This window comes from Oryctolagus cuniculus, chromosome 8 (assembly GCF_051225735.1).
Source record: "Oryctolagus cuniculus isolate XC-2025 breed Fujian yellow rabbit chromosome 8, ASM5122573v1, whole genome shotgun sequence".
Taxonomy (NCBI): Eukaryota; Metazoa; Chordata; class Mammalia; order Lagomorpha; family Leporidae; genus Oryctolagus; species Oryctolagus cuniculus.
Window position 1 is genome coordinate 18,693,910 of NC_142874.1, and position 25,698 is coordinate 18,719,607.

At 42.3% G+C, this 25,698-nt stretch overlaps 1 protein-coding gene across 8 annotated transcripts in view; it reads right to left on the reverse strand.

The window, feature by feature from the left end:
• The window catches only part of LOC149124868 (rho GTPase-activating protein 20-like), a 90,076-nt gene that overhangs the window by 59,810 nt on the left and 4,568 nt on the right, over positions 1–25,698 (reverse strand). For 5 of the 8 annotated variants that reach the window (XM_089302074.1, XM_089302073.1, XM_089302069.1 and 2 more), the window contains one exon: positions 22,609–22,779. The gene's annotated coding sequence lies outside the window, so the exon portion shown is untranslated. The other 3 variants (XM_089302070.1, XM_089302071.1, XM_089302078.1) reach the window with 3 other exon arrangements.

A 25,698-nucleotide genomic window follows, 5' to 3' on the forward strand; every position in this document is an offset into this window, starting at 1 on the left:
GAATAAATATAAGCAAGGATGTCACAGATCTCTCCAATGAGAATAACAAAACATTACAGAAAGAAATAGAAGAAGATACCAAAAAATGGAAAAACCATCCATGTTCATGGTTTGGTGGAGGCAATATCATCAAAATGTCCATTCTTCTGAAATCAATTTAAAAATTCAGTGCAATTCTGATCAAAACACCAAAGACAATCTTCTCAGATCTAGAAAAATGATGCTGAAATGCATATGAAGACACAGGAGACCTCGAATAGCTCAAGTCAGCTTATACAACAAAAATAAAGCCAGAGGCAGCACGATACCAGTTTTCCAGACATACTCCAAGGCAGTTATAATCAAAATAGTCTGGTACTGGTACAAAAACAGATGGATAGAACAATGAAACACACAGACTAGACACACCAGAAATCAATCTGCACATCTACAACCAGTTTATATTTGATTAAGGAGCCAAAAAACTGATCCCAGGAGCAAGGACAGTCTCTTCCTGAAATGGTGCTGGAAAAACTCGACTTCCATACACAGAAGTTTGAAGCAAGGCCCCTACCTTATCCCCTTACACAAAAATCCACTCAACATGGATTGGAGACGTAAATCTATGACCCAACACCATCAAATTATTAGAGAACAGTGGAAAAACCCTGCAAGACATTGGCACAAGCAAAGAGTACTTGGAAAATACCCCAGAGGTGCATGCAGTCAAAGCCAAAATTAAACATAAGATTACTTCAAATTGAGAACTTTCTGTATGGCGAAAGAAACAGTCAGGAAAGTGTAGAGGCAACCAAAGGAATGGGAGAAATTATTTGCAAACTATATAACTTAAGAAGGATTAATAACCAGAATCTACAAAGAGGTCAAGAAACTCCATAACAACAAAAAACAACCCAGTTAAGAGATGGGCCAAGGACTTAAACATTTTGCAAAAGAGGAAATCCAAATGGCTAACAGACACATGAAAAAATGTTTAGGATCACTAACCATCAGGGAACTGCAAATCAAAACCACAATGAGGTTTCGCCTCACCCCGGTTAGAATGGCTCACATAAAGAAATCAGCAAACAACAAATGCTGGTGAGGATGTGGGGGAAAAGGTACCCTAATCCACTGTTGGTGGGAATGCAAACTGGTGAAAACCACTATAGAAGACACTTTGGAGAAACCTCAGAAGTCTGAATATATTCCTACCATATGACCCAGCCATCCCACTCCTTGTAAGTTACCAAAGAGAAATGAAATCATCACACAAAAGAGCTATCTGTATCTCCATGTTTATTGCAGCTCAATTCACAATAGCTAAGACATGGAATTAACCTAAATGCCAATCAATGGAAAACTGCATAGAGAAATTAAGGGATATGTACTCTATGGAATACTACATTGCAGTAAAAAAAAAAAATCCCATCATTTGAAACAAAATGGAGGAATCTTGAAAACACCATACTTAGTGAAATAAGCCAGTCCCAAAGGGACAAATATCACTTTCTCCCTGATCTGTGACAACTAACAGGACACCTAAAAGGAAACCTCTAGAAGTGAAATTGACACTAAGAGAAGCAATGACTTGAACAGCCCTTGTCTTGACTGTCGAGAAACAGTTTATGCTTTTATTGTTTTCACTATGCTCTTTTTCTACTTAATGCCACTGGTTGAGCTCTTTACTTAACATAGAATTAATCATAGATGTTTAAATCCATTTGAAAATAGATCCCAGTTTAAAAAAATAAGAAATGGAATAAGAAAGAGAAGAGATGTACAGTTCAGCAAAAAGTTCCCATGGACTTACCCCTGAGGGTAAAGCTAAAAACTTGCCATGGGACACCAAATCACATGAAGCTGGGTGGTACTAATGCCACCTTACTAATCAAAGTGATCATATTAGGTGTGTAACTGATCATATAGATAGGATGAAGTGTCAAAGGAATCACATAAACAAGACCAAGTGTCTGCTAATGACAATAGAGAGAATTAAAAAGGAGAGAATGATCCAACATGGAAAGTAGTCCACACAGCAGACTCACATAATGACAAATGCCCTAAACAGCACTCTGACCTCAGAATCAGCCCTTAAGGCATTTGGATCTGACTGAAAGGCCCATGAGAGCATTTCAGGCATGGAAAACCAAGATACTGTGGCAAAAAAAAAAAAAAAAATGATCACCATGAAGGATGTCTGTGAATGAGGTTCCAGGGTAAAGAAGAGGCCATCAAAGAAGGATGAGCTTTTCTTTGAAGGGAGGAGAGAACTTCCACTTTGCTTATGGCCTTGTCTAAATACTGCCAGAGTTTGTGGACTCAAAATGCCTCCATAGCCTTGGCAGCTCATGTCAAGAGCCTCGGGTGATTACTGATGTCATCAATACGAGTGTCAACTGTTAAATCAACATTACAGGAGTCACTGTGCACTTACTCCCCATGTAGGACCTCTGTCCTTAATGAGTTGTACTATGAGAATTAACTGTAAAACTTGTCTTCAAACAGTACTTTATACTTCGTGTGTGTGCATTAGGGTAAACTGTTGAAATCTTTACTTAATATAGAGTTGGGCTTCTGTATATAAAGATAAGTAAAAGTTAGCATTAATGAAGAATGGCACGGGCAAAGGAGCAGGAGGTGGGATGAGACTGGGGGGTGGGAGGGTGGGTATGGGGGCAAGAACTGCTATATTCCTAAAGATGTACCTATGAAATTTGTATTCATTAAACAAAATCTTTCTTAAAAAACTCACAGTGTTCATACCACACAAAATACTGGATGACGGGTGCATTATGAACACCCTGATGCTAGAGAAGAGCACCGGAGATGGTTATTCATGCAATCACCCCACTAAAAATGTAAAATTCTAACTGTGACAGCTGCTATGAAAGGGGAACTGGGCCTGGCTTTGTGGTGTAGGGAGTTAAGCTGCCACTTGCAGCACTGGCACCCCATATGAGTGCTGGTTCGAGTAGCAGTTGTTCCACTTCTGATCCAGCTCCTTCCTAATGTGCCTTGGAAAGCAGAAAAGAATGGCCCAGGTTTTTTGGCCCCTATGCCCACCATGTGGGAGACCAGGAAGAAACATTACTATGCTCCTAAGTCTGCATATATATTAAATACATGACATTTGTTCACTTAACATTTTCATTAGATTTCATTTAAGGTAAACAAAATTCATGTATTTCACACATACAAATTTAGGAACATAGTGATACCTCCCACCCTACCCTTCTTCCCATCCACTCTCCCACCCATTCTCCTCCTTCCTCTATTATTCCCAAGAACTGTATCTATGAACTATATTGAATCTGTTAAGACTAACTGAAAATAAAATAAAACCCTTAAAATAAAAAAAGGAAAGGTCAGCTGAATCACAAGAAGGATTTCAAAAACAAAAAGGGGACCCAGCTTATAAACAAAAAAACTACAATGGCTGTTCTGTTGTTCAGTGATGATTTGTTTTCCTTCTTTGACGTTCAGTTTCCTAGTTAAACCTAATTTTATTTTCCTGAGGTAAACATACTTTTTTTAATTTCTGGAGCACCTAGTGTGTACATCATGGTACTATACTTTAAATTACTTCCACCTTAAAAAAAAAAACTTAAAAATAATTCTACAGATGAGACATCTGAAATTCAGAGAGATAGAGAATCTCCCCTGAGTCCTATGCTATTTATCATCTCAATGATCTGGGGAGTGTAAATAGAAAGAGAAGTCAGAGAAGAGAAGGACGGGTGCCCGCCCGAAGGATTCCAGAATCCAGGTGCAGAGGGGCAGTCTCCAGCATCCAAGGAAGTCCATTGACAGGCTGAAATTTATATGAGACTGTATTCATTTGACTTAAATTCCCAATTTATGAATTTTTAATGGTTCAGTTTGAAATATATGAACAAACATTTATTGAATGAATACAAAACTAGACCATGCAACTTATTCTTATCCATACAGAAGGAATTTCACATTGTTCTATCTATACAGAAAAGTTTACTGTCATTGGAAGCAGTTTTTTTTTTTTTTTTTGGTGGGGGGGAGATTTATGTAGTTAATTGAGAGAGTTATAGACAAAGAGTGGGAAAGACAGAGAGAAAGGTTTTAAATCCACTGCTTCCCTCCCCAAATGGCCACAACTGCCAAAGGTGGGCCGAATTGAATCCAGGATCCAGGAGCTTCCTCCGGGTCTCCCACATGGGTGCAGGGGCTCAAGCACTTGGGCCATCTTCTACTGCTTTCCCAGGCCATAGCAGAGAGCTCGATTGGAATAGGAGTAGGAAGGACATGCACTGGTACCCATATGGGATGTCAGTGCTGCACGTGGAGGTTTAGCCTACTACACCACGGTGCCAGTCCCTGGAATTAGGTTTTGAATATTTTCTTTAGTATAGTCTGTCACTCTGTGGCCTAGGGAAAATGTTTTGGATTTTCTGGGATTGAAAAAGCATGGGTAGTGATTTCAAGCTTTCTTATTTCAACCACTTTCTAGGCTGTGAGTCTTTGCAAACGTGATGAATGCAACAATGCATCAAAAAGATACCATATACACACACACACACACACGTATGATATATATATACACATATGTATGATATATACATATATACACATATGTATGATATATGCATATATACAAACACACACACAACATGTAATGTGACGAAGTATGTTTTATCACAGGAATGCAAGTGTGGTTCAGCATCTATAAAAAAAAATCAATGAAATCACATCAGCAGAACGAACAACAAAAAATAAATGAACATCTCAACAGATTAAGGGAATGCTCCCGTCAAAATCCCTTAATGATAAAAAAAAATTCTACTAACAAGGTACAGGAGAAATATAGCTCAAAATTATCAAAGCTAAATGATAAACAATAGCCAATATCATACTGAATGGGAAAAAGCTGAAAATATTTCACCAGAGTTTTGGAGCAAGATAAGAACTCCACATAGACCATTCTTAGTCAATACAGTATCTCAAGTACTCACCAGAGTACTCAGGTAAAGTAAAGAAATAAAGGATGAAAATTGGGAAGGAGGAAATCAAAATACCTGTTTTTTCAGAAGACCTGATTTTAGACGGAAAAACTTAAAACACCGCAGTCAAAATATGTTGGAAGTGATAAACCAGTAAGTCACAGGATACCAAATCAATGTTAAAAAAAAAAAAAGTTGCATTCTTACACACCAATAATGATCCTCTGAAAAGGTTAGTTTAAGATCTTTGTAAAAAGTAAGCATGGGAAGAGGAGAGGGAAAAGGAAGGAGGGTGGAGGTGGGATGGAGAGTTGAATGGAAAGTATCACCATCTTCCTGAACCTCTATATATGAAGTATATGAAATTTGTATATTTTAAATAAAAAATAGGAAACAGGAAAAAAGAAACCTAAATTTATAATAGCTACAAAAATTAAATATTTAGTAATAAATACAACCAAATAAGTGAAAGATCACAATAAAATTATAAAGCACTGCTGAAATAAATCGTCAGACACATGAAAATGTGAAGACATCCCCTGTTCATGAATTAGAAGAATTAACATTTAAATCTTCATATTCCCTAGGAAATCTACAGATTCAATGCAAGTCCTATCCAAATACCAATGACATTCTTTAAACCGTCAGAAAAAAAGCTTCTAACATTCATATGGAACCAGAGAAGGCCCAGAGAAGTCAAAGTGATCCTATACACACCTGGGGGCGTAACAATACTTGATTTCACAAAGTTATAGTAACTAAAATAGGATGAAACTGGCATGAAAATAGATACAAAGATCAATGAAAAGAGAAAAAAATATATAAATACAAACATACATACATAACAGCTACCTGATTTTTTGATGAAAATCCCGAAGTCTTTTCAATAAGTGGTGCTGACAATACTAGATAGACATATATAGAAGAATGAAATTAAATGCCTGTCTTTCACAACATATAAAAATCAACTCAGATGGATCAAAGACCCGAAAATACGAAATTGCTGGAATACAACATAGGGAGACACCTCTTAAAAGAGGCAGAGGCAATGACTTTTTGTTTAAAACCCCAGAAGTTCAGGTAGCAAAAGTAAAACTAGATCAAACTCTGAAGCTTCTGTACAGCAAAGAAAACAGTAACAGAGTGAATAAACCACCAATGGAAAGGGATAAAATACTTGCAAACTACTTACTTATCCAACAAAGGATTAATAGCCAGAATATCAGGAACTCAACAAATTCAAAATCAAGCATCCAATACAGTTAAGAAATGGGCACAAGGGGCCTAAAAAGACAATTCTCAAAAGAAAAAAAAAAAGGAAATGACCAACAAATATATGAAAAAAACTATTACGAGCCATCAGAGAAATGAAAATAGGGGCCCACACTGCAGCATTCTAGGCTAAGCCTACGCCCACAGGGCTGGCGTTCCATGTGGGCACTGGTTCATGTCCTGGCTGTTCTTCTGATCCAGCTCTCTGCATATGGCCTTGGAAAGCAGTGGAAGATGGCCAAAGTGCTTGCGTCCCTGCAACCACCTGGGAAGAAGCTCCTGGCTCCTGGTTTTGGATGGGCTCAGCTCTCACCAATGTGGCCATCTGGGGACTGAACCAGTGTATGGAAGACCTTTGTGTGCCTACCTCTCTGTCTGTAACTCTGCCTCTCAAGTAAATCTTTTTTTTTTTTTAAAAAGAAGAAATGCAAATCAAAACCCCAAAAAGATATCACCTCATAACGCTAGAATGCCTATCAAAAAGAAAAAGTAAAAAATTCTAGCAAGGATATGGAGAAAGGAGAACTCTCCTATACTGAGTGTGGGAATCCAAATGAGTACAAGCACTGAGGAAAACACCGTGGAGATCTCTTAAAAACTAAGAATAGCACTGCCATATGACTCGACAATCTCAATACTCTGTATACATCCAAAAGACATGAAATCACTGGATCTAAGAGACACCTGCTCCACCATGATTACTGCAGCACTGTTAACAACGGCCAAATTATGGAATCAACCAACGAATCCATCATCTGATAAAGAGATCAAGAATTTGTTGAGTATCTACCAAATGGAATACTATTCAGCCATTTAAAAATGAAATCCTGTCCTTTGCAGCAAAATGTATGCAACTGGAGGATATCATGTTAAGTGAAAAAGGCCAGACACAGAAAGACAAATAACACGTGCACGGCTTCACATATGCAAGCTAAGAACCTGACTGCATAATGATGAATAAAGGATGGCAGGCACTGCGGCGGATGAAGGGAGTTTCGACGAGGGGCACAATATCAGAGTCGGATCAATGGAATAAGTTCCTATCGTTACACAGCACAGTGAGGAGACTAGCTCACAATAACCTAGTATATGTTACATGAACACACAGAAGAAATTCCAGGCCTTCTGTCATAAAATAGTGACAAAGAAAGGGAAATGCTGATCATCCCATTTTTCAACAGGACACAGTACAGGCATGCACCGAGACATCATCCTGTAGACCCTAGGTATGTGAAATTATTGCTAATGTCAAAATTTTCAGAAAACAGAACCATACCGTGCACCAGCAACACCACCACTGGGTACATGTCCCACAGAAAGGAACTAAGTGTAAGTAGTTCTGTGTATCTATAGCTCCGTGTCTGAAGCACCAGGGAGCAGTTCATACATCTACAGTCCCATGTTTGAAGCACATTTTCAGCCATGAAGGAAAAAGCAAGGAGCATCTGGTGTGCCCATCAACAACGATAATCACTTGCCTCTTGAAACAGCAGACCAATAAAACCCACCTGCCAAACGGCATGTGAGAGTAACCACTTCTCCAAATGCCACCGTGGGAGAAAAAGGAATGATTTAAGTTTTGTCTGCAAAGCAGACATTCCTGGGGGACTTTTCCAACTGGGTTGGATGGAATAGGAAAACCACAATCAGAACTCCAAATTGACAGGCATAAGATGTCCCCAAATCAGATATGCTCGGGAGCAGAAACTCATTCTCATACCACAGTCCCCACTAGGAGGGCAAGGATGCAGATAAAGTAGACTGCATTTCTGTCTCACTAAAAGGGAATAGTATCTTGGCAAACAAAATGAGCAGAGAGTTCATCAGACGAAGTGGTCAGGAGTTTGTTGTATATATGCAAAATGGAATACTATCCAGCCATTTGAAAAGAATGAAGTCCTGTCACTTGAAGCAAGAAGTATGGAACTGGAAGTAAGTGAAAACAATCCAGACACAGAAAGACAAATACTGTACCCACTCCCTCACAAACACAAGCTAAAAACAATCGGGGGCCAGTGCTGTGGCACGGTAGGTTAAGGCTCTGCCTGTGGTGCCAGAATCCCATGTGGGCACCGGTTCTTACCCCTGCTGCTCCTCTTCTGAACCAGCTCTCTGGTTATGGGTTGAGAAAGCAATGGAAGGTGGCCCTAGTGCTTGGGCCCCTACATCCACTTTGGGAGACCCACAAAAAGCTCCTGGCTCCTGGCTTTGAATTTGCTCTGCTGCAGCTGTTGCAGCCATTTGGGTAGTGAAGGAGCAGAAGGAAAACATCTCTCTGTCTCTCCCTCTCTCTGCAGCTCTGCCTTTCAAATAAAAATAAATAAATCTTTAAAATACACCAATCTGAATATATACTAATTAATAAAGGATGTAAGAGGTTGGAGGGAAAATGCAAGGAGTTTGGATGATGGGTACCAAGTCAGAGTAAGATCAAAGAAATAACTTCCTAATGTTACACAGAATAATGGAGAGGATAGCTCACAATAATGGAGTATGTGTTGTATGAACATACAGAAGAAATCCCAAGACTTCAATCATAAGTACTGACAAACAAAGGGAAATACTGATCACCCCATTTTTAATCAGGACACATTACAGACATGTACCAAAATATCATACAGCAGCCCTTAAGTAGGTACAATTATTGTTAACTTCAAAATTAAAAAAAAAATAACCTTCACATGAACTAGAAACTCCATTGCTGTGTATACACCAAATGGACAGGAACTAAGTATTTCAGATACTTTTGGTCCCATGTGTAATGCACCAGGGATGACGTACTTAGACTCTGATGACATTTTCAGCCACGAAGAAAGAAGCAAGGAGAAGTCTGGTGTTGGCTTACATAACAGGAAGCACGTGCCATTTGCTACAGCAGGTCAATAAAATCCACTTGCCAGGTAGCATGTGAATAATCACCACTCCAAGTGCAACCGTGCAACAAAGAGGAATGACAGTTTTGTCTACACAGCAGGTATTCCTTGGGAACTTCCACAACTGACGTGGATACAATAGGAAAGCTACAAGCTGAAATCCAAGTCGACAGGCCTATGATGTCCCAAATAACATAAGCCAGGGAGACTCCACTATGAAAGCAAGGATGCAGATAATACATAGTGCGGTTTTGCTACATTAAAAGGCAGTAGAATTTTGGCAATCAAAATAGCTGAGAGTTGGTCAGTGAGGTTAGGCCCGTAGCACAGATATCAACAGTGTCCCACCAAAGGGGGTACTCCAATGTAAGGGTATGGACTATCCAGTTTGAGGCCACACAAAGGCCACTAGCAATTGGTGATGTCCCAAGAATTGGTGGACATGTGAATTTCAAGATGGCCTTGAGTGAGGGTGGGCTGCTCAAGGACCAGTAGGATGATCACACGTTCTGCCCACTTCCATCTAACTTGAGATTCCCAGTGGCTGGAGGCCAGGACACAGCTCATGATGCTGAGTGAGGTAGTCCAAACTCTCTGTGAGTCAAACAGTAGTGTCACTAAAAGCTCACAGCTAAGTTCAAGTCCTTTACCCATGTGAGCCTCAGAACCACAAACTATCCGCCAAGGTGCAGCCTTGTGGGTGACTGGTGAGATAGGTGGGTCTTAGGGTTCACTAGAGGTGAGGATGTTGGTGTTATCACAAAGTGAAAATGTGCTGGGCTTCCTTGGTTGAAACCGAGTCACTGAGGAGAAGGAGTTATATGGGGATTTGCTGAGGAATTTTTCTGAATTCCTTTTTCAAAACGTACACCAAAAATTTGAGGTTGCAAGCTCTCACCTCCTATGGGACTAGGGTCCACACTGACTGGGACAAGGCGTCAGATGCTGATGTTTGAGGCCCATTTTTCCTCCTCCTCTTGATTATCAGTTGAAACAACGTCCTCAACATAGTGTCACAGGTGGATGCTAGATGACAACTGAAGGCCAGCCAGAGCCTGTTAACACAGACCACGAGCCCTGGGGGACCAGAGGCAGCCCACAGAAGTCTCAGAAAGGTGCAGTGTTGGCCTTCAAGTTAAAAAGTAAATGGCCCCAAATCTCCACCGGACACAATAAAATGCTTGCCACACCAATAATGGCAAAATTCTCAGGGGCAGCCTGGTAATGTCAAGTAAGGCGAATTCAAAGCGAGGCATGACCTTCTTGAGGTCGTGGTAATCTGCAGGATGCCTCCAATCCTATCCTCCAGCTTTGAGAAGGTGCTTGATGAGTGGGTTAATAGATGACTCAGCGTATTTCAGACAATACTTCTACTACGTCAGGGACAGCTATGCCAATTCCCCACTTGTCTTGCCTGAGTGGCTATTTTAGGGTGCTGACAATATAGGGAGGTGTGTGGTAAATGTCCAGGCTCTAGGCAAGCATGCCACATCAGTACAAAAGACTTGGGCTTGATCTAGGTGAAGAACAGAAGTGTTAGGCTGTCCATACCAAGGAACAGAAATGACAGCTGAGCAGTGGGCAGAAGCAACACAAGGACTCATGGGAAGAGGTTGGGTCCTGTCTTAATGATGGCCATGGCAGTCGACCCAAGGGCATGTCCTCTCCATAGTCTGTCAATGAATATTGCTGGGCAGATGCACTCTACTGGGAAAGATCACAATGCCGTAGGAGTTAGTGCCCAATGATCCACAAGGCTCTATAATGTGACCCTGCTACACGGTGGTTGCCATCCATAAAGTTGCCTGGTGATGACAGCTTACCTTCGTGTGCAGAAGAAGCCTACCATTGTTGAATCTCTGGTGGTCTTCTGTCTAGAAGGCATCCGTGGTGTCCAGAGGGTCTGGAGAAACTCATGAGACTTGCCTGAAGTGAGCCAGTAGGCAGCAGTGCAGCCTGCAAAGCCATTGGCTTTGTTGTTGATGCTCAGAATAGGTCCCATCATGTACACAATGGATCAGAGCAAGTCAGAGAGCACCACATTCGATTACATAGCACTGGACTGCAGGGAGATGTTGAAGGAAACTCTGGCTGTGAACACTCTACGTGTCCACCTTGCTATTTCCCAGGATGCGCAGCGTTTGCATAGCTTGATGAACTTCTGAAGTGGACGCCAACAGGGCCAGAAATTTTGCTTGGTCCTGTGGTGGGACCGCTCTTACAAATAACGACGGGAATGCTGACGTTGTGGAACTGCAGGTAAGGCGTCAGCTAACAAAGCTTCCATTTCATATTGTAGTGCTGGGTCATGCCCCAGCTGCTATGCTTCGACTCCAGCTTCCTCCTAAGGTGCAAGGAAAGACAGTGGATCCTGTCTGAAGATCTCAGGCCTCTGCAACCCATGTAGGAGAAGAAGATGGAGTTCCTGCTCCTGGCTTCACCTTGGCTAATCTGTAGCTGACGCAGCCATTTGGAGAGCGAGGTAGTGGATTGGACAATATCCCGATATCTCTCCCTCCATAATGTTTTTTTTTTTTTTCCAAATAAAAAATCATTACAATATAACAATAGCCAAGGAACTGAGACAGAGTTGTTAAGATGCCATTTGGGTTATCAACGCCCCATATCAGAGTGCCTGGATTTCCGTACAATCTTCTTGCAGTCCAGTTTCCTGCTAATGTACACTCTGATGGGTAGCAGGCATTGGGTCAGATACTTAGGTCTCCTCCACCCCCGTGAGAGAAGTGGATGGAGCTCTTGGCTTCCGACTTTGGCCTAGCCCTTCCATAATGTTTGCAGGCTCCGGGGTTGAGGCCAACAGATGGAAACATTTTTCTCTATCTCACACTGCCATTCTAATAAATTAGAATATAAACGCATCAATACATTGTATTTGGCATGGCAATTAAAGACATCATCTTTGGTGCCAGCATCCCATTACAGAGTAATTACAGAGGATCAACACCTGGTCGTGCATTCAAATCCAGGTTCCTGCTTATGTATACCCTGGGAAACAACAGAGGATGGCTCAGATATTTGGGCCCTTGCCACTCAAGTGGAGTGATCCAGCCAATGGGAAATTTGTCTTCTTGTCTTTCAATGAAACAATGAATAACGCTTAAGCAAATGAATAAATAATTCCACTGGGTCCAAGGTACCTTGTATGGGACTGTCCTACGGGCAGCTTTGCCATTCAGGAGTGGGGGCTGCACATAGTCGCTGAAGAATGCCTAACAGCCTCAGTAGCTCTCTTTTTTTCTTAATTGTACGCCATACACGGAAATATAGAGGCTCCTTCTGTAGTGTGGTGTTTAACATGCTCTGGACACCCACTGCAGTAGAAAAAGGGACAGTTTATGGTCACCCTCTGTGCAAACATGACGCCATCTGTTTGTGCTTTCCAGACAAGTCGGACAGGATCTTGATGTAGTTCCGTGAGAGCTGCCAGCTGCCAACTCTGTTGCCCGGTGATTTATAGACTACTTCCTGTCAGGAACACGGCAAGGTTGCCCTTCTCAATGCGTCCCTGTCCAGTCTTTGAGCAGGCTTTGTGTCTCCATCCACAGCAAGGTGTGTACCTCTATGTGGACTTCCTTGGTGTCTGAGATACGGCACTTCACCATCTGAGACAGCTGCAGAGGAGGCAACTACTTTCTTACATGTCCTGGGTGGTGCCTGGCAGCATGTGAGGGGCAGCCGGCAGTCATCTGGTGCATCCAGACTCACCATCTCACAGCACACAAGACTCTGCATCACCCAGGTGCAGGTACAAATGTCTGAAATGATCCCATGAGATCATGTTACTTATATGCTGCGGACAGCAACACTCAGCACACAACCTTGTAAGAAGCCTCACTGTCTCACTGGGAGTCGGGGGGGGCACAGAAAGCAGTGATAAACCAATGGGTGAACCCATGCACTTCATCAGCAATGTCAGTCCACAAGTCTGCCAGGTACTACTCTAATTCCCCCATGGCAAACAACAGAGAAATTTTCCACAGGTAAACTTTTAAGCCTCTATGACATGCTCTTATATTCATAACATGAAATATTCCTCAACACAACTATTAACAATAACTGAATTCAACAACATTGTAGAATACATGATGTTGTGCATGGAAAAATCTAAACACTCCACCAAAAAATGCTTCAAGATGAAAAACCAATTCAGTAAAGTCACAGGTTACATAATCAACATACAAAATACAGTAGCTTCTTTATATTCTAATAACCAACTTGCCAAAAATGAAATTTAAACATTAATCCCATACATAATAGGGACAAAAATAAAACATTTAGGAATAAATGTACCCAAATAAGTAAAAAGATATCTACAATGAAAATTCTAAAACATTGAAGAAATAAATCATCAAGGACTCCCAAAATGGAAAAAAATAGAACTTGCTCATGGATTGCAAGAATTAGTATAATTAAAATACCTATAAAGCAACCTACAAGTTAAATGAAATTCCTATCAAACACCAATGACATTTTTTTTACAGAATGAGAAAATAATCCTAAATTCCATAAGAAATCACAAAATATCAATAACAGCCAAAATGATCCTTAGCAAAATAAAAAAATCAACTTGGACATGTCAGAATACCAGACTTCAAAGCTTACTACAAAGCTATAGCAATCAAAGCAGCATGATCATGGAAAATTAATTAATTAATTAATTAATCCACACAGGGAGAGCCAACTGATTTTTCATGAAAGTGCCCAGACTATACATTGGAAAAAAGTACAATCTATTCAGTAAATGGTGCTGGCAAAACTGGATGCATATATGTAGAACTGAATATTACAGAACCATAAAAAAATTAAAACGCTGTTATTTCTATCAAAATCGTTGCAACTGAAGGACTTCACGCTCAGTGAAATTATCCAGACACAGTAAGACAAATATTAGATGTTCTCCTTTATATATGGGAGCTAAAATTTTCTTTTAAAAAATGAGAAAACAACAAAAAATACAAAAAAGAAAATAATGCCTCTGTGTATCAGTATTGCTGCAAATACAGTTTTGTCACACTTTCTTTTATATCTTTGTCAAACAAATTCTTAAGAATGATATGCTGGCCGGTGCCGTGGCTCAATAGGCTAATCCTCCACCTGAGGCGCCAGCACACCGTGGGTTCTAGTCCCGGTCCGGGCGCCGGATTCTGTCCCGGTTGCCCCTCTTCCAGGCCAGCTCTCTGCTATGGCCCAGGAGTGCAGTGGAGGATGGCCCGGGTGCTTGGGCCCTGCACCCGCATGGGAGACCAGGAGAAGCACCTGGCTCCTGGCTTCGGATCAGGATCAGCGTGATGCACCGGCCACAGCGCGACGGCCGTGGCAGCCACTGGAGGGTGAACCAACAGCAAAAAGAAAGACCTTTCTCTCTCCTCTCTCTCTATCCACTCTGCCTGTCCAAAAAAAAAAAAAAAAAAAAAAGAGAGAGAGAGAAAAGAATGATATGCTACTATTATAATTTTAATAATTCATGATCGTTTTAAAATTTACTGTGTATGAGCGCAGCTGACATTTTTATACAAACCTCTGATTTAATAAATATAAATCTCGTAAGCACACCTTTTGGATTATAGTCATTCTTCCCCCCATACCCTCCCTCCCACCCACAAACCATCCCAACTCCTACTCCCTCTTCCATCCCATTCTTCATTGAGATTCATTTTTAATTATCTTTACATACAGAAGATCAACTCTATACAAAGTAAAGATTTCAACAGACTGCACCCACACAGACACACAAAGTTGAAAGTACTGTTTGAGGACTAGTTTTACCGTTAATTCTCATAGTACAACACCTTAAGGACATAGGTCCTACATGGGGAGCACGTGCACAGCGACACCTGTTGTTGATGTAACAACTGACACTCTTATATTTGACATCAGTGAGCACCCTAGGCTCTTGGTCATGAGCTGCCAAGGCTATGGAAGCCTCTTGAGTCCACAAACTCCAACATGATTTAGACAAGGCCATAATCAAAGTGGAAGTTCTCTCCTTCCTTCAGAGATAGGTACTGACCGCTCTGACAGCCCTTCCTTTCTCCTGGGATCTTACTCCCAGAGATCTTTCATGTGGGTGACTTTTTGCCACAGTGTCTCAGCTTTCCATGCCTGGAATGCTCTCATGGGCTTTTTAGCCAGATCCGAATGCCTTAACGGCTGACTCTGAGCTAGAGTGCTGTTCAGGGTATTTGTCATTCTATGAGTCTGCTGTGTGGCCTGCTTCCCATGTTGGATCATTCTCTCCTTTTTAATTCTATTACTATTAGCAGACACTTGGTCTTATTTATGTGATCCCTTTGACACTTAATGCCATCTTACTAGTTAAAGTGATCAATTCGAGTATACAACTGATCCTAAAGATGGGACTTCGTTTGTTTGATAATTTTTATGGCCCTTGCCTATATTCTTCCTTACTAGCTGAACTCTTTATGAGTGAAATATAAAGCTCTTAGGAGGCAAGTTAAAAAAAATACACTATTTCAAAAATAATAAAAGATTTAAAGAGAATGACAAGCCCTTACTTTCTAAATTTTTGGTTTGTTAAGAATAGTATACAAACTGCAATGTCTCTGTAGGGATTCTCAAAATCCAATAAAATCTCAATTATGAAAAAAAGCTTATCTCGTATTCATTGTATTGCTCTGATGCTATTCAATTTCACATACACGTGAAAACATACTACCATTTTCTTAATTAAAGGAAACAATCTAAAATAAATATTCATCACCAACTTAAAATGCAGCATAATAGCCTTTTGACTGAGCACGTCAAGAAAGAACCATTCAGTCATTTACAGGTTATGTTTTTGTATTGATTAACCTTTTTCAAATACCATAATATTAGTTGTGACATTAATCATTTAAAACCCCTTAACCTTATACACCAAGTAACATGTTGGTATTTTTACTTACATTTTATCCACAAGAGTTGTACATATGTATGGGCTAGTGTGACATTTCAATACTTATATAAAATTTGTACTGATCAAATCTACATTTCTCTTTGGACATTATTTTACGCTTAGAGCCTTGAGCTCGTGTACTTGGTTTGCTAATAAAAGATCTAACAGAGATTACTGTGAGCTACACACAGCCCACTGTGTGACTTTAGGAAATGACTCAATGATCTACTGCCACTAGGATACAGCATCATCCGTAAACCCTTTTTTCCACCTCGTTTTAATATCGCAACTGGTTTCAAAAGCAAAACACAGAGAAACAATAAAGGGGAGAGGGGGAGAGACAAAGAGAGAAAGATACCCACCCGTCTAGCAGTTCATTACCCAAATGCCCACAAGGGCTGATCTGACCCAGGCTGAGCTGGGAGATGGTCTCCAAGGTGGTAGCAAGAATCCCACTACTTAAACCATCACTGCTGCCACTGGTATCCTGAGCATTGTCTTTCCCACTAGGCCAAACATCCATCCTTCAAAAAACTCTGACATAGCCTCATATAGCCCTGGCTTCCAGAGGAGGAGGCCACAGTCCCCTGTCTTGACCCCATCACTGCATGGTCTCCTACTCCCCAATCACCACACATGCCCCCATGTGTGCCTCCCACAACCTCCCTAACTTCAACCAGCCCACTGTCTTCTCTGGCATAAGGGCCACATCATAATACAGCTTCAGATATCTGTATGTGGATACTCAGTTTGGTTCTGCCTGAGATATGGGTACCCGGGTCTGCTGAGTGTACACTTAACAACCCCAGTGTGCAATGAGGCCCATTGTCACCTGGGGACCTAGTACCACAGATAGAACAGAACATCAGAGCACTGAAGCTAGGACGGCGGCACGGGACTCAGACCACGAGCCAGCAGTAAGGGCCAACCTGGCTTCTGCCAGCTTCTGCCAAGCTCCTGCTCAACTCCAGCCACAGCATCTGGTTAAACGGATCCAACGGAAGACACTGGGAACCCTGGCCCACCAGGGCTGCCAAACATGCAGTCACTGGACGTAAGGGCCCACATCTGAGGCAGAAGCAACCTAGCTATCCACATGTACAAAACTGAAACTGTGGCACGGCACTGTCACACCACATATTAAAATCAACTCAAAATGAACTGAGAGTCCACACAGAAGATCTGAACCCTTACAACTTATAAAATAGAAAAATCCTTGACATTAGCCTCAAGAGTGGTTGCTCATGTGTTAACAATTAAGCACATGAGCAAATAAAAGGAAATGAAACTACAACAAACTAGTAAAGCAAGGATCAATGAAATGAAAAGGCAAACCAATGAATAGGAGAGAATGTTAGCAAACCAGATGTGCGATCAAGGGAGTAATACAAGGAATGTGCACCACTAAGAAGCAAAGAATACAATTAAAAAGGGACAAAGGACTGAATCAATGTTTTCCAGCAAAGACATACAATGTACCCAGTGGGTATGTGAAAAAGTTCTGAACATTGCTAACATCAGCAAAATGCAAATCAAGATGACAATGGTTATTATCTCCTATCTGTTAAATGGCTACTGTTAAAAAGCTAAAAGATAACAAGTATTGGGCACAACATAGAGAAAACGAACACACATTATTGGAGGGAAGGTACACTGTACCGTCCATTATGAAAAACAATATGGAAGTTCCTCAAATACAATTTAAAAAGGAACAACCTTTATTGACCATGAATCCAAAAGAAAATCACCATCTCAATGAACTGTCTGCACCCCCACATCACTTCAGCATCATTCACAATTGCACGATATGGAAATAATCCAAATGTTTGCTGATGGACCCATAAGGAAAAATGGGATACACACACAGTGGCATCCTCGCCAAACCTTAAAAAGAAAGGAAATATTACTACTTGTCACAGATGGATCCAAAAGTATGGAACTATAGGACATGACCATGAGGGAAACAAGACACACAGAAATGAGCACTACTACACGATCACACTTCCGTGTGGAATATACAAAGTCCAACTAACACAGTCAGAGAGCAGGATGGTGTCTGTGATGAACTGGGAGCATGAAACTGAAGAGAGGGCAGTCAAACGATACAAACATATGGTGATGGGGCTGGAGCTGGGGTGTAAAAAAAAAGCCTGAGCCTCCACCGGCACTGCCAGCATCGCGTGTAAGCACCAGACCAGGTCCCAAGTGCTCCACTTACCATTCCCCTCCCCGCTAACGTGCCTGGGAAAGCACTAGAAGATGACCCAAGGACGTGGGCCCCAGTGCCAAAGTGGGAGACCTGGGGCAGAGCCCTGCCACTGAGGACATCTGAGGAGGGAAATAATGCATGAGATGAGATATCCCTCATCCTCTCGCTCACCCTGTCTGTCTCTGCCTTACTCTCTTTATCCCTCTCTCCCCTTTTCTCTGTTTCCTGCCTTTCAAAAGAAATGTACAGGGGTCGGCACCGTGGCTCACTAGGTTAATCCTCCACCTGCGACGCCCGGCATCCCATATGGGCACCGGTTCTAGTCCCGGTTGCCCCTCTTCCAGTCCAGCTCTCTGCTGTGGCCAGGGAGTGCAGTGGAGGATGGCCCAAGTGCTTGGGCCCTGTACCCCACGGGAGACCAGGAGAAGTACCTGGCTCCTGCCATTGGATCAGCGCAGCACGCCAGCCGCGGCGGCCATTGGAGGGTGAACCAACGGCAAAAGGAAGACCTTTCTCTCTCTCTCTCTCTCTCTCTCTCTGTCACTGTCACTGTCACTGTCCACTCTGCCTGTCAAAAAAAAAAAAAAAAGCATAGGAGTGTCAATGAGAGGGCAGGTACGGTAGAAGAATTACTGCTACCAATAAATACAGCTGCTAAAGCTGCAATTATTGAATGCATAAAGTATGTATACCTTAAATAAAAGTTGTCTGGGAAAATACATAAAGAAATAAAATTTGAAAAAGTTACAAAACACGGTAAAAGTGATAAATTTGTTAAGTGGCCTCATTGTACTAATCCTTTCATAGTGTACTGTAAGTACCAGGAGAGTCGAACGGTCTGTGTGAAAATGCAATATGCAGATCAGACTCACATCGAAACACAGAGAACGTGCCTTGAATAGATAGAATTTTTGTTTCTCAGTTACACTGTGAAAAGGCTGGAAAAAATAAAGCATTCAAAAATAGGTTCCTATACTTAAAATGCATCATAAAAGTTAAGGAACTTAGGTTAATATTGTGGGGTTTTGGTAGGCTTCATGGGACAGAAATGATGCTAAAACATTCATGATTGGGGCTGGCACTGTGGCATAGCGGGTGAGGCCACCAAATGCAGTGCTGGCATCCTACACGGGCACCAGTTCAAGTCCCAGCTGCTCCACTTCCAATCCAGCTCTCTGCTATGGCCTGGGAAAGCAGTGAAAGACGGCCCAAGTCCTTGGGCCCCTGAACCCACGTGGGAGACCCAGAAGAGGTTCCTGGCTCCTGGCTTCACATTGGCACAGTTCCGGCCCTTGCAGCCAACTGGGGAGTGAACCAGCAGGTGGAAGACCTCTCTCTCTCTCTGCCTCTCCTTCTATCTCTGTGGAAGTCTGACTTTCAAATACATAAATCCTTAAAAAGAACATTCACAACTTGACTAAACTAAATTTCAGGAGATTTATATCTTGAAAATAAAGATTCGGGAATTCCATCAAGAGAATATTTAAGACAATATCCAAGTAACATAATGCATTGTCGCCCCACCCCACCTCCCTCAAACTGAAAACTCAGAAATACAACATGAAAGGAAATGTATCTGAAGGAAACCAGGAAAGTGAAAAGTGAAACGAGAATCCTAAATTACTATGTGCTATTCTCCCACCAATGTGTGCACATTCCTATGTGCATTTAACATAGCTACTATTATAGGCAGGTTGTGAATTAGCCCAATTAAACTATGGAATGGAAAATGCAGGGCCTGCTTCATCAGTAGGCGACCAGTGACACTGCAAGAAAATGTTAACATAATTTAAATGTCTTTAAAGTAGCACTCTGAAAACCACAGATATACCAATTCATTGAAGGATTTCCTGGACTCCATGCCTGTTCTCTCACTACAGAACTCCCAAATATTTGCAACATTGAACTGCAAGTCAGTTTTAGTTTTCCCATTCATAATTACTGAGGTGTACATAACTCACAAACAAAACAAAGGCATTGTGTGAGGTGAAGACTCCATCTAGTCTCCCCCCCCCCCATAGATACGATTCTAGTCAAACACAGGGAAAGCATCTTAAGACGTTTGGCGTAAACCACTTTAATTTTGGAATTTCCCCAGAAAGTTTCTAAATTTTAACTTCCTGTTAGTAGTACACTAGTAGTTGCTAGCCTAGGGAGAGGCTAGGCTTATGGGAGATGATAAAGTTTTATGGTGGTCACAGGAGCAGAGGTTGTGGAAAAGGAATTGAGACACAAAAGCGAAAAGCCAAAGAATCACGTATTCATGTGGCTTCCAGAAGGGTGTGGGGACCAGCCAGCCTTTGAGATGCCTGGTGAACGTTATCAGAGAACATGTGTGGACTGGGAGCATGACAAAACAAGAGAACAGATTTTTCCGGGTTTGTTGTGTGTGAGGGAAAAGAATTATGGAATCAAGGAATCAAGTTTGAAAATAGCCAAAATGAGAAAACCGTGGGCAACATAAACAGGTCTAGCTAATGATGGGAGAAAAAGCCAAGACCCTCCTGAAACACGGTACAGAGATGAGGCTGTCTAGGATGAGAAGACCAGTGAGAACAAACACTTAGACTGAACATGGGGTCATTTCAACATCTGGATTTGAATAATCAGGACTAAGAGGAACACCAAGAGTGGATAATGAGGAAACTGGAACATCCATGATGACTCGCCTCAAGGGGTTGTTACCGATTAGTCCCTGCTCAGCATCTCCTAAAATGAAAACCAAGGAATGATCCTTGGATGTCAACACTAGTGAATGCTAACCAGCAGGAAGGAAGACTCGATTCTCCACATACTATAAGAACCAAACCACAAAACACAATACCTAGGGATTCTGAAATTCTGTGTTGTTTAAACACACGGACTAACAGGGATTTCGTTTCGTCAACCAAAGTTTCACAACCAATGGCATGGCATCCATTGTGGATACTGTGCAGAAACAATACCCCTCTCCTCTCTGACCTAAAAATATCATAATCCAAGTGATTTCTGTCGCTCCCCCTCTTCGTGGAGGAGAAACACAGGACCCTGCACTGTTCTTTCTGTCTGCTCGGCCCTCCCCGGGTTTGCTGCTGGTTCTTCCCGGGTTGGCTACTGTCCCTTCCACCTCCGTGGAAGGGCAGTTCCCCCTGGCCGCATTCCCCACTTCCGCAGGGGAGCAGCACACCGCCGGCCGGTTCTCTCGGGGGCTGCACGGGTTCCCTTAGATGTTCCCCATAGATGTTCCCGGTGCATGCCGTTTCTCTCCTCCTTTATAGTCCTCCTCTGCCAATCCCAACTCGGCTGCCCACACGCCGAGTACGCTGCTCTCCAATCAGGAGCAAGTCCTACAGTTAATTGGCTGAACTGGAGGCAGCTGTGCGGAAGCTGTTTACTTCTCTCCCAGCGCCATATTGTGGGAGAGCAGATGCATAGAATAAGTCTTAATTCCAGTAACTCAGTCCAGTCCGGGCTGCTCCCCACAATTTCAATATTTCAAAATCTAACTTAGAAATAAAAAGAACCAGTATTGAGTTATTCAGAACCTTATAGTTTTATACCTGCAACAAATATACTTAGGGAATAATGCTTCCTTCTCAAACTTTCGGTGCCATCCTCTGATCTACTTGCCTCTGATGATAAACAGAGTCCCCACAGTCCTAGCTAATGTAATAATATGACTGGGATATGTGAAGTTTACATCGTATGTCTCCCCATATAGCCGCATTCGTTAAGACGATCTAACAATATCTTGCTAAAGAACTTTTTCATAAAATTAGGGCAACACTGGATATCACAGAGGCAGAATTAGAATTCAGTGGGGCAATGACATCAATATACAACCATTTTGGGGGGTTTCCCAGTCAATGCTATCACTGCTGTGTTGCAGAACCTTCCATGTAAACTGAGATAAACTAGCTTAGCAAATTAGGAAAAACAGGAGTCAAAGCCTGTGAGCAGGAACTTCCTTTCTGGATGACTAGATCCGTTTTCTCAGCTCCTATCCACCAAGCAGAACTATAAATCCAGAAAATAACACAAGAAACCTGGAAATTAACGCAGTCGCTGGGCATCGTAAGTGCCCACCCGACAGAAGATGACTCACCTGCTGGTTCACCCATCCTGGCATGACAATTCAGCCAGGTAGGCCCATTCCTTCTGGAACCGTATGTGATACCTCCGAGCACATACACATTTTACGATATACAATGTAAAGCCTATTTAGAACATGTGACATGAAATTTATAATATATAATACAAATTGAATATACAGCATTCAATTTATAACATACAATATAATACACAATTTATCCTTCCTTTCCCCTGGCTCCTGAAGGCCCGAGTGTCCCCTGCCTGTGGCCAGGGCCGGCATATGATACGCACAAACATTTCAAGAAGACTCACCAGGCGAGGAGGGACAAACCTGAGGGTCCTGTTGAACCTACTGCCACTCCTCCGACACCAGCAGCCCGGCCCTTCGTGCAGGTGTTGCTCTTGGCTGCTCACCTCCTTGTTCGAAGGCTTGGCGCCAGTGCTCAGCACATGTTCCAACAAAGAACTCCACGACGCTGAATGCTAAGAAGAGAAAAGGGAAACAGCAACACTGAGCACCCTTTTTATAAACTCGGTATTCGACAGCATGCGTCAATTCTGATTGGATTCCCTTCAGGCACCAACCAATCAGAAAACAAAGACCAAGCCCACACAGGCTTGCACACGGGATGTGGCTCCAGGCTTCTCCGGAGCTCCTGCTGTCTGTACCAAGTAGACAGCGAGGCCAGGCTCCAGTGCGGTGGGGCTGCGGGTCAGCTGTTTGCTTCACTTTTGCCATGGAATTTATTCCACCATTCGATTTAAAATTTGACAGTTTTTCTCTTTAGGTACAGTACATACTCCTCTGATTGTCTCCCTAGAGTGTTCAAATAAAGTGAAACTGCTTTTATAGGACTCATGCATTGGGAGTGGTTTTGTTTTTCAACGACTGGATTACAGAAAGAAAACAAGTATGGGATGCTGGCATTACGGGTGGTGGCTTGACCCACTGCACAACACTAGCCCCTACCCACAGGAATTTAGAAGCCCAATGATTTAGAAAAAGACTGTCTCACATGTGGAAGGAATGCAAATGTATAGTTTCGGTAAGTCTGAATGACTTTTATTGCAGAAAACAAGAAAACACAAAGATATTTCAACTAGGTGATGAGGAGTCTGATATACAACAAATGATTCATTTAGCAGTACCGTTACCACTGCGGGATCTTTTCCTCTAACTACTGGTTTAGACACTTGATTTAAATTTGCGGCCAGCCTTGGAAAGCTGGAAATCTTGATGCCAAGCAGAAGCGAGATGAAATTTGAAACAGAGGCATACCAGCTAGAACCACAGCCTAGACCTAATTCTAGTGTTTACCCTTGGCGAGAGTTGGAAATCACAAACTCTGTAAGTAAGAAAACACCATCTCCACCTCCAGATTCCACGTTAAGCACCATGTGCGCTGACCAACAATGCTTTCCTCCCTCCTACTTAATAAAAATATAATAAAAATAAGTCTACGATTGCTGCACTAATTGTAAGATACCTCTGCTTAAAGATACACCATGAAATAAAACATTTCAAGGATTTATAATAACTCTAAGAGGTTTCTAACTCAGAGAAAGTTCCAGGAGGCAAGGGTAGGTCTGTTCTAGTCTCTAGAACAGTGGGCAATCAATCCCCCAGGGCCCCAACTGTTCCCCTCCGAGGTGACTCAAAAACGCGTGCTTGAGCAATTTTGAAAAGTCACAAGTTGAGGGGCTGTGTACTAACAGAACCCTACCAGCCATCCAAATGAAGGGAGAACCATCATGCAGACATTGTGCAGACACCACACCACCTGTGGGTAAGGCCTCCCCAGTGTGCACAGCACTAGCCCTGGAAATGCCAGTCACAGGGCGTAACGATGCCCACGGGGGCTGTGCAGTGTGACGACTCTGCCAGTAATAACATCTCTACCCAACAGCTCTCGAGTAGCTCAGGAGCGTAGCAGTTACATCTTGTAAAAACTAGCAGACGTGACTTTTACACAGGCCAAGAATATCTACTAGCTCACTTCACACAAGTCAGTATGTGTCATTTCTGATGATCACTTTATCAGCAAACTTCAACAAGAATTTCAGGCAAGATTTTAGGTCAGTGAGTACTGTGGGTCTGCAAGATTCTTCTTCTTTCTACTTGAGGCTTTCTTTGAATGGTTAAAGGTTCTTTTTAAAAAAAAAAAAAACATTTTATTTATTTTAAAGGCACAGTTACAGAAAGAGAGGGAGAGAAAGAGAAAGAGAAAGAGAAAGAGAAAGAGAAAGAGAAAGAGAAAGAGAAAGAGAAAGAGAAAGAGAGAGGTCTTCCATACACTAGTTCACTCCCCAGATGGCCACAATGGCCAGGAGCCTCTTCTGGCTTTCCCACGTGGGTGCAGGAGCCCAAGCACTGGGGCTATCTTGTGCTGCTCTCCCAAGTGCATTAGCAGAGAGCTGGATTGGAAGTGGATCTGGGAATCTGAATCAGCGTCCATATGGGACGCTGGTATCATGGGGGGCGGCTTTACCAGCTAAGCCAAAACACTGGCAGCAAAAGTTCTTATCTTCTACTTTAAAGTTTACAAAACCCCTCAGAAATCTAGAAATTTTATGACACAGCTAACAACTCGGAAAGGACAAGAGTTATTAATGGGTGGAGTAGGGCATCTGGTACAGTGCTTAAGGAGAAACAACCGGGGCCTGGTGAGTGGACAGTGCTGTCTGTGACTGTCCACCAACCTACTTTATTTTCAGCTGTGAGTCCTAGAGGTTTGAGAGCACATTTAATAATGTACAAAGCAAAGAGGCAGAAAGAAGGGCAGTCAGGCACAAGAGGGCACTGCTCTAGTCTTTTCCACACTGCAGGTGCGGAGATCTGTTCAACACCTGTGTAAATTTCAACGCGGTCAGCCTTGTGCTAGGGAGAGAGCTGGCCTGCAATGCCATTGCCTACTGCAGAATGCTAGCAAAGACCTAGTGATTCTGAACTAACACAAGTCATCAAAACAGTTCCAGGAATGCTCTGGTATGGATAATCCACGTTGCTCCCTGCAGCATTGCTTTAATGGTGAAATATCAGAATTATCATACAAAATAGCAACCGCTTATGTTGGAATACAATGTAATCTTATACAGTCACAGCCAATGGGTTATACTCAGCAGCCAAGGCCAACCTCACGGGCGCAGCCTACATGGTCACAAAGGAGCCATCACACAGCGCTGGTACTCAGAAGGGCCTTCACTGGGTGTAAACCTCTGCTGGTGGTGACTCAAAATCCTCGGTTTGTAAGCGAGTCCAAAGAACATGAGGCTGAGCCAAGGAGGTATGCGGGAGAAAGGAAAGAGCTTTATGACTTAGTACCTTTAGTGGCACTTTATCCCTGCCTTAGGAACAAGGCGCTCACAAAATTATGCAGCAGGCCCTGTTAGCAGTGGTGATGC